Raw genomic sequence first — 16,402 nt, forward strand, 5'->3', positions numbered from 1 at the left:
GAGGTTCTTCTGCTTGAGCAGGGGACTGGACTAGAAGACTTTCAAGGTCCCTCCCAGCTCTATTCTATTCTATCCCAGAGGCAATAGAAGTCAGGCTGAAGAGTAAAATTTGCTAACTAGAAGCTACCCAAGGTGTAACAACAAGGTCAGAACAGAAACTAGGAAATAGTGTCATGTTACAGAAAGTGATCAAAGAAGTCCAAAAGTTCAGGCACCAAGAAATAGCAATAAGTGGGAAACCAGAATACAACAGTAGAATGGCAAGATGGATGCAAAGGTTATTCCATCACTGGACCTTCTCTAGATCCTAAAGAAGACTGTCATGCTTCTATTTGTGTACTTAGTAATTTGTGGTAAAAGCTGTTGCCAAGGGCTAAAAATGTTATTTAGCAGTAGGTCTGAATCTTGAATATATCTTTTAATCTGAAGGAGTTTTACCTACACTGAACTTTTTTGATATCCTCACTTTTGATAATACAGCATCTGCCTTCTCAAAGTCTCCATCCGTAGCTCAGATCTGAGTATCCACATATGCGGCACTGCAAATATTGAACTTGGAATAGTCTCTCCTAATGGAGTCCAGGTCACTAGTAAGGAAATCAGCTGTTTTCCATTATTATTCATAAATGGCATGAGACACAAAGAGGGCTGAACTGAATCTCTTTGCTCTGCTTTCGTCAGCAAACTTGAAGCGATGGGCTACAGAACGCATGAATTGCCATAGATGCAAAGACAAAAATGTCTCTTAACTAATGAATTGCAAACTAAATATATTGCTAAACATGTCCTTTTTTAATGGCCTTCTCCCCCAGTATTGGAAACATCACATAAATAGATCTTAAAATAAATAATGACTATAATAAATTTCTAGTTAAGAACATTACATTAAATAAGCACAGTAGAAACTGTCATTTAAAACAAAATTGTAAGCTTTGTGGGGAGGGAGAAAAGGTAATATTTGGGGGAGTTATGACACTTTCTGAGAGGTCATTATATGAAATAGGCTGGACAGTGATCAAAATGCACGTGAATCATTTCTGCTTTGCTCACTGCTTTCTTTTATGTTATGCTCTGCCTACTCTAGGCTTCCCCATCCATTTCATTCTTTTTCCATATAAATCCAGCAGGAACCTGATCTATGATTTTTGGCCAAATGATCAGAGAAGAGTAATCAAATATGAGCCCAGAGAACTCTTGACTTTCTACTCTTGATCAAAAGTTAGTGTCCTGCTCAACGAAGCTTGAAGTCAATAAGATTTGATGAAAAGAATAGAGAATCTTTGGCTTTTCAAATGTCGTTGGACCATATCCACCAAAAAGTCTGGTATACAGGGTTTTGTAAAAACAAATCTCTGTGTTCGGTTGTTCTTAATAGGCATCTCATGGTGATTTTGACAAATGGCATATATTTTTAGAAAAGCTAACTAGCATTCACAAGAATTTGCTACTGGCAAAAAAGTAAAGTAATACAGTGAGTGGCAATTGAAGTGTCCCACAAAGAAATATTATTTCCCATTCAGGCATTTCTTCCCTGAATTTAGTTTAAATGGGTGGGAGTGAGTAGTTAGATTAATGCACTAAAATTGTTGTGGTGTAAATTTGCACTCATGGCACTAAAGAAAAAGAAGGGGAGGATCTCTCTTTTTCTTTTTTATTGTTCTTCCAGGTAATAATGGGATGAAAATATTTCACATAATATGCTACTGAATTACTGTTATGCACATATTCCTTCCCCAAAATTTCATTAAGGCTAAGATTCTATCTGAATCATTTTCCTTTCAGAAAGTTGCAACCATCGAGGGAACCAAATGGAAATTGGCATGAAAGCTACGGCTTTCATAAAGAGATAAAAAAGCATTTATAGAGACAGTGCTTCAAAGTTAGAAACTGAGGGAACTGGCCCACCAATTTAAATTGTTGCACTAGAATATTGTACATATTCAAATAGGGGCACAGACAATGAACAAGGAGATGGAATTGTAGAATCATGAAGTTTGCTTAATTGTGCCCTGTTGAATAAACTACAATTAGCATGGGTTCATTCATCATCAATATACAATTATATAACAATCCAAATAATTTCTCTAATTTGTCTATTTATGGCTTGTTTCTTTTAGTAAAGGCTACTGCAAGACCATTATAATATGAAAGTTTTATAATGCAAAACTTCTATAGTGCAAAAGTTTTAAAGAACCAAGTAAACAAGAATGGTCAATTAAGCAGAGAGTACAACATTGAAATTATCAAGGATAACAAGTTAATATACTTCACTGTTTCCTTACATCTTATTTTTCCTTCAATTTCTTACTTAATTCTCCTTAAAATATCTTAATTTAATGGGGGGTTTTTCAAATACGTTACATTGTTGACTGTTTCCTTACATCTTCCAGACTACCCAAATGTATTTAATCTATATTTTCTTTCCAAATGCATATTTAAAAGCATCATTTCTTCTCTGAATATTTAATGTTTAAATCTATTTTGATCAGTTTAATCTAGCACAACACCTTCAAAATATAGATTTCGTGCTGTTCTGATTTAGACATAGCTATAGATTCTGTACATGCAAATTTCCTTCAAATACAATTTGTGATATGAGAAAAAAAGATCTATTGATTACAGATATTCCTCAACTTATGACTGTTGTACGTTTTGCCTGCCGTGCCCAATTTTACAACTTTTCCTACAGCAGTTATTAAGCAAATGCTGCAGTCATATACTCACTGTCTGCTATTGGCACTTTTTGTCAGAAATTAAATACCAGTTTCTGATCAAAATATCATAAATTGCAGTTATGTGACAGCAGAACACTGCAAAAGGCTATAAACGTGCATCATTCGCCAAGCGCAAAAAAAAATGTGATCATGTGACCACAGGGAGCGCAGCCATTGGAACTCCAGAACTGGGTCATAACTACCTTTTGGGATGTCATTTATAACTTCAAATGGTGACTAAGCAAGTGCTCATAAGTCAAACAATACAGTGGTGGGATTCAGCCAGTTCACACCACTTTGGCAGAACCAGTAGCTAATTTTTTGTGGCCCAGGCCCAGAACGGACTTCTGGAAGTGGCATCCACACAGAGAACCAATTGTTCACATATTTGAATCCCACCACTGAAATGATACCTATAATCAAGGAGGCAATACAGAGAAGCAAGGGGTAGAGCATCAAGAACTACCAGTAGTCCTCGACCCACGACCCCAATTGAGCCCGAAATTTCTGTTGCTAAGCAAGACAGTTGTTAAGTGAGATTTGCCCCATTTTACCATCAGTCTTGCCCCAGTTCTCAAGTGATTCACTGCAGTGGTTCAGTTAGTAATACGGTTTTTAAGTAAATCTGGCTTCCCCACTGACTTTGTCAGAAGGTGGCAAAAGGGGATCACATAGCCCTGGGACACTGCAACCGTCATAAATATGAGTCAGTTGCCAAGCGTTTGGATTTTGATCACGTGACCCCAGGGCTGCTACAACAGCTATAAGTGTGAAAAATGGTCATAAGTCACTTTTTTCAGTACTGTTGTAGCTTTGAATGGTCACTAAATGAATGGTTATAAGTTGGAGGACCACCTGTACTAAAGAGAACACCGCCCTCTTTGTATTTGTATTGTATCAAGTTTTGGATGAAACTGTTCAATTCATCAACATTTAGCATAGCTTGGAACTGGTGGAAACAGAAAACCTTTGACTTAAGTAAAGTTCTAGAACTGTTCTCAAATACCTGTGTAAGCTTCTTTTATGAAATGTATTTCAAGACATGTTCTTCCCCTGCTGATTTTCTCCTTATCTGTTTTCTTTGAAGTCCTGCTTATAGAAATTTTTTCACTCCCATTGTCTGAAGAAAAAAAGGAATTTTCTTCCCTCTCCATTCTGGCTTGTTTTTCATTAGATTATTGTGTCCTGAATTAACTGGGTTTTTGTTGTTGTTGTTGTTCACCAATTCAGAAGAACGAAGACGGTCAACATGTTATTGCCAAGGTTTATAAATTGTTATTGAAACTGAATTTAGAGAATGAATTTTTGAAGCATTTCATGATTCAATGGGCAAAGAATTTTGGGTACAATATAATGCGTGAACAATGGGAAAATGTGGGTGAAGGTTTAAAATTTACAATAAACTATAATCTAAAAGAAAATTGTTATAAAAAGATGCACTGTTGGTATTTAACACTCAATAAATTATCAAAGATGTACAAGGTAAATGCAAAGATGAAACTTTTTACCATCTTTGGTGGATTTGTGATAAAACAAAGAAATAATGGGTTAAAATTCACATTTTAATACAAAAAAATCTTAAAATGAATATAAACCACAGATTTTTCTTTTAGGCTTAATGGACAAAGAACTTAGAAAAAAAAAATCTAGAACCTTCCTGTTACATATATTGACAGCAGTAAGAAAGCTTTATGCACAAAAATGGAAAGATACATTAATTCTTACATTAGATCAGCGGTTCTCAACCTATGGGTCGCGACCCCATATGGGGTCGATCGACCATTTTTCGGGGGTCGCCAAAGGCGATCCGCCATTTTCTCCCCTCAGGGGGCGGCGCCGCGCATGCACGCCACGTATGGGGGCGCCGCCGCACATGCGCGCCGTGCATGGACAGCCCCGCCCCCATGCGCGCGGCGTCGCGCATGCGCAGAATGTTTGTGTGACGGAGGTCGCCGTCACAGAAACGTTGAGAACCACTGCATTAGATGAATGGCTGAAAAAAAATGATGTAATTCTCCTGGAATGATGGGGGGGGGCGAGCCAATCCCATCGGGGCAACAAAATTCCTCAGATAACAAGGTCCCATGCAATAAATGGCTTTAAAGGTGTGGGAAAGGACATATTGTTTTTACAGAAATTGTAGAAAGGCATGTTAACCTTTGAAGAGGATACATTGTATATTTTTCTAATCTCATGAGTTCTGTTTAAGTATGAAACTGCAGGTAGGAACAAGGACATTAGAAGCCTCTGCTATGTGCGAAGCTGGTTTTAACTAGAATTTGCTAGCACGGAGGTTGACTTAGAGACAACCCCCAGGAATTAATAGCTATAAAAGATAAATTGTAAATAAGGGTAAGGGTAAATAAAATTTGAGGAATGGGAGATGTAATTAGAGGTGGGGAATAATGTATTCACTTTAGGTGCTTCTCAGCCAACAAGGAAAAGTTGGGAGGTAAATTTGCGATAGTGATAGGGACTATAATGAAAGTTTATTGATGATTTAAGGTATGTCCACTGTACTTGCGAGTGAGTGATACACTCTCTTGGCAAAGTAGTAAAATAAATAAATATCATTGTTTTCTTTTATATGGTTTGGCCTGTAATTATTTCAAAACTAGACAACGAATCTCACAAAGGTGATAACCAACAACTTGTATTGGACCCAGAAGCAAACTGGCAACCAATGCAACTCACGAAACAGCAGTGTTTCATGTGCCAACCAGGGGCGACCAGAACTGTCCACAGTGCCAGGTTCTATATCAGTGATGGCGAGCCTTTTAGAGACCGAGTGCCCAAACTGCAACCCAAAACCCACTTATGCATTGTTGAGTGCTGGGTGGGTGTGGCCCATTGGGTGGGCGTAGCCCATTGAGTGGGTGTGGCTGCAGTGGTAACGGCAGACTGGGTGGGACTAAAAAGTTCAATCAATCAATTCCAACTTTGCAAGATCTTTTTTTTTTCCCGTGAGAAGTTGAAATTGACTGATTGATTGAACCTTTTTTTTGTGTACACGGCGGTGGAGGCCTAAAGCGAAAAGGTTTTATAAAACCCAGCTGAAGGCCTAGGACTGGGGCGATGGCGTGCGTGCCCACAGAGAGGGCTCTGAGTGCCGCCTCTGGTACCCGTGCCATAGGTTCGCCACCACTGTTCTATATCAATTGTAGCTTCCAAATACTCTTCAAGGGTAGCTCCAGGTAAAAGGTAAAGGCTTCCCTGTCCAGTTGTATCTAACTCTAGGGCAAGGGTAGGCAACCTTGGCTCTTTTATGACTTGTGGACTTCAACTCCCAGAATTCCTGAGCCAGCATGGCTCAGCTTGGAAACCTCTCCCTTTCCCCTCAGCATGGCTGGCTCAGGAATTCTGGGAGTTGGAGTCCACGAGTCATAAAAGGGCCAAGGTTGCCTACCCCTGCTCTAGGGCATGGTGCTCATCTTTGTTTCTTGGTGGAGGGAGCCAGCATTGTCCAAAGACATTTTCCATGGTCATGTGGGCATCATAGCTATTCACCAAGGGTGCACAGAATGCTGTTACCTTCCCCTCCAAAGTGGTACATATCAATCTACTCACATTTGCATGGTTTCAAACTGTTAAGTGGGCAGGAGCTGGAGCAAGGAACGGGACCTCACCCATCACACAGCACTTGGGTCTCAAACCCAGGCTGTCATCTTTCCAGCTGAATAGCTCAGTGTCTTTAACTGCTGAGCCATTGTGCCCCATGTAGAGCACCTGAATACCTTGCAATATAACCTTCCAACCCCATTTCAGAGAATAAGCATCATTATTTTTATTTCTTGACACATTACGCTCAAAAGAATGTTCAAATAAGTCAGCTGCACTGCGCCCTGATCTTCGGATCCTATTTCTTCACTGTAGTTTGTTGTTACATACTTAGTTGCCAGCAAAGATAGCTGCATCCTCATGATGGGAAGGTGTTGAACATACTTGGCAAATAGATCTGGATTGCTGTCACTTTGAAAGGTTTCGGTTGTTTTGCTTTCTATCTGATGATTGCAGCCGATACCAAAAATAACGATGAAAACATTTCTATTTACATATCACCTTTTCCCTCCTTCATATACTACAAAGAAAGTCCAGAGAAATGGCCAGAATTTTCTTGCTAGTATCTTCTTTCCACAAGAAACAATTCCAGAAAGCCTTCTCGGCAGATTTTGAAGGAAATTGTTTATGCCAAAACCTCATAAACCTGTAGATTTTCTTGCTACAAGATACAAGGATGGCAACAGATTTAGATTTTTGTTTTATGAGCCTTGGCTAAGGGTATATCTATTTGCCATATGTTACATAAATAAAATAAGCTCTTTTAGAGCTAGTTGATTAAATTCTATTTATTAGAATAGTTATATTGTCCTGAAAAATGGGAACAAATCTTAAATTCTATTTATTAGAATAGTTATATTGTCCTGAAAAATGGGAACAAATCTTAAATTTGCTTACAGAATAAAATTAAATAGCTAAGCACATCTCAACACACCCCTAAGGCAACATATTAAAATAGATGAATGGATGAATGTGACTAAAACTATTCTGACAATTCCCGCTAGATCAGGAACTTGTGAGTGATATAAATTATTGTATCCTACTGAGGGACGACTTATTTTTTAAAGATTTTAGAGAAGAGACAACAGGTATGTAAAATGTGGTCATTCTTTATATCTTCCATCCAAATGCAAGTAGTACTCAGCTTACAACCACAACTGAACCCAAAATTTCTGTTGCTAATAAGACAATTGTTAAATGAGTTTTGCCCCATTTTATGTCTTTTCTTGCCCTAGTTATTAAGTAAATCACTGCAGTTGTTAAAGCTAGTAACGTCGTCATAAATAATCTGGTTTCCCCATTAATTTTGCTTGTCAGAAGGTCACAAAAAGTGATTACATGACCCCGGGACACTACAACTGTCATAAATATATGCCAGTGGTCAAACATTCAAATTTTGATCACGTGACCATGGAGATTCTGCAACGATTATAAGTGTGAAAAATGATCATAAGTCACTTTTTTTTCAGTGCTGTTGTAACTTCGAACTGTCACTAAATGAATGGTTATAAGTTGAGGCTACCTGGAGGCTGGTAGCATTGTTTGAAAGCAAAGTCCTGTAAAGGTTTTTGTCTCAGGTAATGGAATGTCAGAGACTATAAATCGTGCAAAATTCCTTGTCCTTTAAAAAAAAATGATACTGCTTAACATCCATGGAGTTTTTCAGTCATTCAGGTCATAGTTACACCAAAGGTGGTTTTTCATGAGGCAATTGGACTTTCTTGTTTTTTATTTGAAGATGTTTCACTTCTCATCCAAGAAGCTTTTTTAGCTTTGACTGGATGGTGGGGAATGGAAGGATTCTTTGCTGTCTATTCCTTGCTGTCTGCAAGGAGTATAATTCCTTCCATTCCCCACCATCCAGTCAGAGCTGAAGAAGCTTCTTGGATGAGAAGTGAAATGTCGTCAAAGAAAAAACAAAAAAGTCTAATTGCCTTGTGAAAAAGCACCTTTGGGATCCCACTTAACCAGATTAAGCTTACATACTGCTGTCTCTTGTCCAAAATCTTTAAAAAATAAGTAACCTCTCTATTCTGGAACATATAGCTCCATGGACCGTATAGCTCTATGTAACCCTAACTAGAGAGCAGGTATCAGCATGTTAGAATACCTGGCAGTTATTGGGTTAAATGCTAGGTATGTTGATGGATCAGTGGGAGGAGTCTCAAAGGTCATTGGGAGACTTCCTGGACACAAGCCAGTTGGGAATGTCTTTGTCTACAAGAAGCATGGGCCATCGAAAGTCACACAATGAGCTTGAGTCATTATAAAGATGGTATGGAAGAGAGCATCATACTTTTACCTAAAGAAATGGTCTAAAGAAATGGACAAAGGATGTATTTTCTAGGAGTATCAACCACAGTGTGAATGCAAGTAATCTTTCTAATAAATATATTTTTTGTTTATTATGAGATCGTTTCTTTTGAGTTATCTATCTGACTTGATTTAAAGAAGGCGTTTTATATCAGAGTCAGAATACTCTCAGTGCTGTATAATAATTTATGTCACTCATAAATTCTTGAACTAGCAAGAATTTTAGGGCTTTTCAGAAAAGCTACCTGGTGTGGGCCAACCCTATCTCAGGGAGAATGATGTTCCAGTAGAAGGGGCCACCACCCCTTTTTCTGTGGTCCCACCTCAAACATCTGTCATCAATGAGACCTGTAAATGCCCTGTCTTCCTGTCCCTGGTGGGTCAAATAGATGTAATGGGAAGAGGTGGGTCTTCAAGTAGCCTGGCTCTAAACCAGGTAGGGCTTTAAAGATGATAACTAGCACCTTGAATTGGACCCAGAAGCAGCTTGGCAGCTGATGCATCTCCTGCAAATTTCAGTCCTACTGTAGTTCTCTCTGGAAATGCAACTCTTTCTGCATGGCACAACACGGGGTAGCCTTCTGTCACCTCCCCCGAAATTCAACCTGTAGGGCTCATCACACTTAATTAAAGAGTCATCCCTCATACAAAGAAGCTCAGTTGGACTAGAATTCATACAACAATCTTCTCCGTTTCGCTTTCTTTCAACTCTAAACTATTCTCTGAGGTCCTGGTGACTTCAATGGCGTATCAACTCAGTTGTCGTTTGCCATTGTCTTCGGTTTATCACTGATCTTAGAGATATTTTCCCGCCTCTCTAACTTCCTAGGGCTTCCTATAGCATTTGGATTTTCTGATCTTCTCTCATCCATATATTAACCAGATCTAACTCTAGTTAGTTATTTTTTTAAGAGGGGCCGTAGTAGATTAGGAGCTGCTAGATAGAACTTGCAAGAATAATGATATGCAAGAATAATTAATCAAAAGAGGACAATGCCCCACCAACAAATAACACCGAGTTCATCATTACTGTGGTCTATATTGTTCATAAAAATCTTTGATTGCAAGCAGAATAGGCCAAGTTCCAGTTCTGGTTGAATTAATCTTTATGACTTCTATTTAGAGACATTATGGAAGCACCCTCACTGATTCAAAAGACTGGGGTGGACTGTTTACTGCTGAATATCATTGGATGGTTCCCTTTTAATCAAGAACTTGGTCGAGTTCCATGGGAGGTGTTGAATCCAAACCTAGCGACTTGCTCATTTAGAAGCACAAATTATCTCCTTTGCTCTTGCCAACTTCCTTAAAAATAAAATTTCAAACTACAAAGGCCCAACCTTGTTGACTTGAAGACAGGCAAGCTTTGGAAAACTCGTAGCAAAAACAGTTCTGGTTATAAGGTTTATTTTCAAAACCTGAGTGTATTTTAAACATGATCAGTTGCACATTATTTTGATGTGCATTCCCCTATTAGCAAGCCATAGATAAGGGAAACTAATTATAGTATTAAATTGAGGGTTTCATTTTGCCTTTTGTACGCTTCAAGAATGCTGTCAGGGAAGTAAGAATTATACTTCTTTTCTTCCTTTCCTTTGGCAAGGACAAGAGAACTAGAAAAAGACTAACAGGCACTAACGCAGGGGTAGTCAACCTTGGCTCTTTTATGACTTGTGGACTTCAACTCCCAGCATAGCTGGCTCAGGAATTCTGGGAGTTGAAGTCCACGAGACATAAAAGAGCCAAGGTTGACTACCCCTGCACTAATGGATGCTTGAAGAGTCTTTTTTTTTTTTTTTTGAAGCTCAGACCATTACATTTTTTTGGGAAAAAAGCAAATGGCACAGTTGATGGGGCAATGTTGCAGAAGGAACAGCACCATGACATGCCTATAGAAGTCCAGTGTAACAGAATTGGAAAGGACTTGGAGATCTTCTAATCCAACCCCCATCTCAAGCAGGAGACCCTATACCATTTCAGACAAATGATTGTCCAATCTCTTCTTAAAAATCGCCAATGTTGGTGCACCCACAACTTCTGAAGGCAAGGTGTTTCACTGATTCATGGTTCTCACTGTCAAGAAATGTCTTAGTTGGTTCTGTCCTTGACTAGTTTCCCTCCATTGCTTCTTGTCCTGCCTTCAGGTGCTTTGGAGAATAGGTTGACCCCCTCTTCTTTATGGCAGCCCCTCAGATATTGGAAGATGACTATCATATCACTCTAATCCTTCTCTTCATTAGACTGGCCATATCCAATTCCTGCAACCGTTCTTCATATGTTTTAACTTTCAGTCCCCTAATCATCTTTGTTGCTTTTCTCTCCACTCTTTCTAGAGTCTCAGTATCTTTTTTACATCGTGGTGACCAAAACTGGATGTAGTATTCCAAGTGTGGCCTTACCAAGGCACTGTAAAGTGGTATTAATCCTTCACGTGATCTTAATTCTATCGCAATGCTCCAATTCTCTTTAATATCCTAGTTTTTGGCATGGTTCATTTGAGAACCAGTTTCTGTAATTGTTAAAGCATCAGGCTAGAAACCAGGACATTTTGAGCTATAGTCCGATCAGAGGAATAAAGCCAGTTGGGTGACTTTGAGCCAGTCATTCTCTCTCAGCCCTAGGAAAGAGGCAATGGCAAACTACTTTTGAAATCTTGCCAAGAAAATTGCACGTCTTCAGACAGTCAGCAGGAGGCAACATTCATTCAGAGGCACGAAAAGGGAAATGAGTATTTAATTTATTTCATTATTTAACACCTTTATCAAATTTGGTACATTTTAGAACTATCATTATGAAATTTGACCATTTAAAAACTACATCACTGATTTTTAGAAATTTTTAGGACCGTGGAAATGGACTTTGGGATTTGCCTGATAGTCCCTGCTTTAGAGAGACAATGGGCTCTAATAATCCTCTTTATAATCCACAGTGCCAAATGTGTTCCTTAGATACCCTTCATAAAAAAGCAACATGTGAAAGAAAGTCGTATTCCAAAAACAATTTCAGATGCTATCGCCTATAAAGAAATAATGAACAGTGGGTCTTATCAAAAGTCATCACTTGGGACTCAAGAACCCTACAATCAAGATAACAAAGAGGAGAAATACAATTATACCTGAAAGCTCCAACTTTTCAAAATCTTTAGCAAAACTGAAGGTTTCTCAGATCTACCAGAAACAGCCTTTGAAAGCACCCACAATTTCTGGAGGCAAGTCGTTCCACTGATTAACTGTTGTCACTGCCGTAAAATTTCTTCTTAGTTCTAGGCTGTTCTCTTTTTAATGATCTTCCATCCATTGCTTCTTTTCAGTTACTAAGTAACAACACTTGGACTAAAATTCATATCTGTTTTTACTCAGTTTTGCAACTTCTCTCAACTTATCTACATAATGATATACAACTGAAGTAAACACATTTGGAAGCAATAATAAATCATAGTGGGAAACATCAAAGGGAAAGAAAGACAAAAGAGGAGCCATAGATTTAGTTGAAGGGTGTGACACATTGCAAATGATATTAAGCAAACCATGCATGATATTTTATGTGCAATATATTTAAAGCTGGAGCCTGTGGGCACCAAATTGCTGATGAACGGTTTGCACGATGCTGGTCAGACTTGCGACCCCATTCTAGCTCATTTGTTTACTTACTTAAAGTAAAATTCCATTGCAGCGCATCTGTTTTTTATTCACAATAAATTCAACAGAAAGTAGAAATGCTGCAAAACCAGGCATTCAGCCTCAGTGTTCAAAGAAGTAGAAACACTTGCCGAATTTCAAAGGTGTTCAAAGCTAAATCAAGGTACCCAGCTTAGTTATCACGTGACCAAGAATTCCACATAAATTAATCCTATCTCCTTTTTATCCTGACCAGCAGTCCCCAAACCACCAGCCCGTGGCTGTCTCTGCTTTTCAGAGGGGTAAACAACCAGGAGCCAGCACCCCATCTATGGATCTGACAGGCAGGACCAAATTTTGCAATCCTGCTTCCTTTTGGAGAGGATATCAACAGAAAATTTGCAGTGGTGTCCACAGATACATGTACCAAAAAAGGAGAATATTGGTAGCTCAGGATTGAAATGGGGGGGGGATCCTTGGTGCTGTCTGAGCTTGGTTGTTTCCTTGCAGACATTTCATTACCCAAACTCGGTAAAATGAACATTCCCACTGACTTATATACCGCTTAGACTTATATACCGCTTCACAGTGCTTTGCAGAACTATCTAAGCCAGTGATGGCAAACCTTTTAGAGACCGAGTGCCCAAAAACCGGCCTACCTCCCCCCCTGGCCCACCCCTGCTCTGCCCGCCTGCAGGGACACTCACCACAGATCGCCCAGGTAGCCTTGCAGCACCATGGTGGCCACACCCTCCACCCTCACCCCGCGGCTGTCATGGTTCCGAAAGAAGCAGATTTTCAAAGAACTTTGAGGCTTATTCCTCTAAAAGAATCTTTTATTATTCTGCATGGCTTCGGTACTAACAAAGTTAAGCCAGAAACTGAATCCTCCCTCCCCCAAGCATCCGTAACAAAGCATAACTCAGTCCTTCATTTTACAGTCATCAATGACATTCTCCAATTAATGTGAAGTGTGAGGTGTCCCTCCCGTTGCAGCTGGGCTGACCTTGGTCACACTGTGCTCAGACATTGTTATGGTTAACTTGCATACCGTAAATGCCGGTGTATAAGGCGACTTCCGCGAGCGCTGAAATCGGCGCCAAAGACGGGGGTCGTCTTATACGCCGAGTCGTCTTATACGCCGGCATTTACGGTACTTTCCCATCCCCTAGGCTACTACTATCTGCCTTAACTCTAGAAATGCTATACAGGCTAAATAAAACAGGTTTGCTTCTTCATATATGGCAAGCAAGAACATCCGATGTTAGCAGTCTTGACAGCAGCATCTGCACATGATGGGGCGCAAGGGCAGAGTCTTGCCCCTGCTGCCTGGCTGCCATGTGCTTGGCTGCACTGCTCTGCGTGGAGGAGCCTGAGGGAGCTCTCCTCCGGGCAGGCTGTTGGTAAGGAAAGGGTTGTGAGGGGAGGCGGGGCTGGTGCAACGGCACGCGTGCCCACAGAGAGGGCTCCGGGTGCCATCTCTGGCACGCGTGCCATAGGTTCGCCACCACTGATCTAAGCAGTTAACAGAGTCAGCCTATTGCTTGGACTATAAGACCTTCAAGATTTCTTACAACCTATTATTCTATGATTCTATCCTTGAGATCCATGCATTAGAGCTCTTTCCTTAGAGTTTTGAAATTCAACAAGTGTAGGTCTGGAAAACTTTCTCATGAAATTAGGAATTTTGCAAGGCAGGGGTCTTAACTTCATGAAAAAAAGCCCTTTTCATCCCTCTAGCTGTATAGCCAAAAGACATGTTTACCTCCTAATACTTCTATCCAGCTGAACATCTGCCGTGAAATGCTACATAAATCATTTGACTTTGTGTTTCCATAAAATTCATTAAAAACCTCCATAGCTAGAGGCAGTCTATCTTTAATTGCCAAAAGAAGATCAACACGCTCACCATACCCAATTTGTACATAGCAGCAGGGAAACATTGTGCTGTATCCTACTGGAAACACGACAGATCTTAGATTACACTTAAACCCTCCCCAATCTGTTAGATCATTATTTCTCAACTCTGGCAACTTTAAGTTGAACTTCAACTCTCAGAATTCATGCTGGCTGGAGAATCCTGGGAATTGAATTTCATACATTGTAATGTTATTAAGGTTGAGGAGCACCACTCTAGATATATTGAAGTTCAGCAGCTTTCATATTTTCAGCAATGTTCCCAGTCACCTTCTGACTCCGAATTAAGGAAGCTTGAAGGCCAACACAGTTTGAAATTGCCATGTACAGGAAGTTAGTTTAAACTATTGTTCAAGGAAAAGTCTTCATCATGGTTCAGTCCAAGCAGGGAATAAACAACATGGCGACTGCTTTAGAAAGAAGGTTGCAGTTTATTGGAGAGGAGAGCCAGACAGAAAGATGGCTCTGGAAGAAAAGAGAGAGAGCACATGTAGGGAGTGGGTTTTTATACCCTCTGGGGCTTTTGTTTGGAGTTGTTTCTTGTTCCTGTTTGCGGCTTTGTATTTCCTGTGTCATGTATTCTGACCTGAGTCTGGATGTGCCCTTTGGCATCTGTGGATTAATCCTATTATGTCCTGTCTTAGAGTTTGGGTGGAGTATGTAGATTTTAGGTGCCTTTCTCTTCTTAATCTTCTAGCTGGGGGCCTCCAACCTTCCTGGATTATTTACATCTGCATTTCTACAGAGCTGGTTTCTGCTTGGGGGAGGGAGACTTGGGGCTATTAAGAAAACTGGGCATGTTTTTCTGCCCCTTTAAGATCCTTTGAGGAAATATATTTTTCTGCACTTTTAAATATTTCCTTCTCTGGGGGTCTGACTTCCCACACTATGTCTAATGATTTCCCTATTTTTTTAATGTATGACATAAACAGAGCATTACAAATCCATTTATTAAATCTGAGCCTATTTTGGCTTATCTGTAACTAGAAGATGTATGGAAGTTATAACAGAGTTGGAAGGGACCTTGGAGGTCTTCTAGTCCAGCCCCCTGCTCAAGCAGGAGACTCTATACCATTTCAGATGAATGTTGACCAATCTCTTCTTAAAAGCCTCCAGTGTTGAAGTACCCACAACTTCTGGAGGCAAGTTATACAGCACTAAAACCTCCTTGTCTTATCTTTGTAAAAAAAAAAAAAGTGACATCATCTGAAATACAAAATAGAGCTATTCCAATATTGATCGGTGATGCAGCTAAAATCACATAATAGCACATTTTGAAGGAGAGAAGAATAGAGCAGCAATCTTATGCCCACTTATACAGGAGAGTTTTACTGATGGAATTTAATAAGATTTACTTCCTTGGTACCATAGATCAGTTTTAATATAATTTTAGATACTGTTTTAACTTTTGATGGGGAGCTGCCCATAGCTGGTTAGAAGATGGGAAGCTATATAAAGATTTCAAACAAATAAATAAAATAATATTCATGCTTGTAAATATCATAAGCAAGGTTGCTTTTTCCTTATGGGTTTGCTCTTTGCTGATTTTCGTACTGGAAACACAGTCGGTGCCAAGATGAAAGGTTAGTCTTTGCTCTGATAAGGAACATTTAAGAAGGCACCTAAAAATAAGAACAAGTTTGGGTTCTGTGTCATCAAGAGGAGCTTTCCTTGTCCTTTGGATAATTGCCAAGCCTATTTCCCTATATCTGTCTGCTCTCAGAGGAAGTGGGGGGGGGGGAGAAATGTAGGTCATCCCCATTAGTCAGTTCCTAGGCTGTTGTCTTTGATCAAGAGGAAAAAGCAGGAAGGGAGGGAAAAAACCAGCTGTCAAACGCTGTTTTATCATTTGAACAAAGTCAGCAGATCTGTGCTGGCAGTTTTCTAGCCGTATTAAGCCAGGAGTAATGGCATTTCTCTTCCTGTAAGAGAAAGAGGCGAAAATCTTGTGTGTCTGTGTGTGTGTGTGTGTATGTGTGTGTGTGTGTGTGTGTGTGTATGTGGGCATGTGTGTGGGTGTTTGTGTGGGTGTACAGCACAGCAGGGGCATCTTCTGTGAGTGAGGATGTCAGGTGTTCTCATGAGTTCCTTCTGAAAATGCATCGCAGGCCCGAAAAGGCAACACAAAAAACATCACCATGAAAATGTGTCAGAATCCTGCAGGGCAGGTAGTCCTTGATTCACGACCATGTATGGGTAGACCTCAACTTATGACCAGAACTGAGCCCAAAATTTATGTTGCTAAGTGAGAAATTTGTTCAGGGAGTTTGGCCCCGTTTTATG

Source organism: Crotalus tigris, unplaced genomic scaffold (genome assembly GCF_016545835.1).
Source record: "Crotalus tigris isolate CLP2741 ecotype Arizona unplaced genomic scaffold, ASM1654583v1 scf7180000018498.346397, whole genome shotgun sequence".
Taxonomy (NCBI): domain Eukaryota; kingdom Metazoa; phylum Chordata; class Lepidosauria; order Squamata; family Viperidae; genus Crotalus; species Crotalus tigris.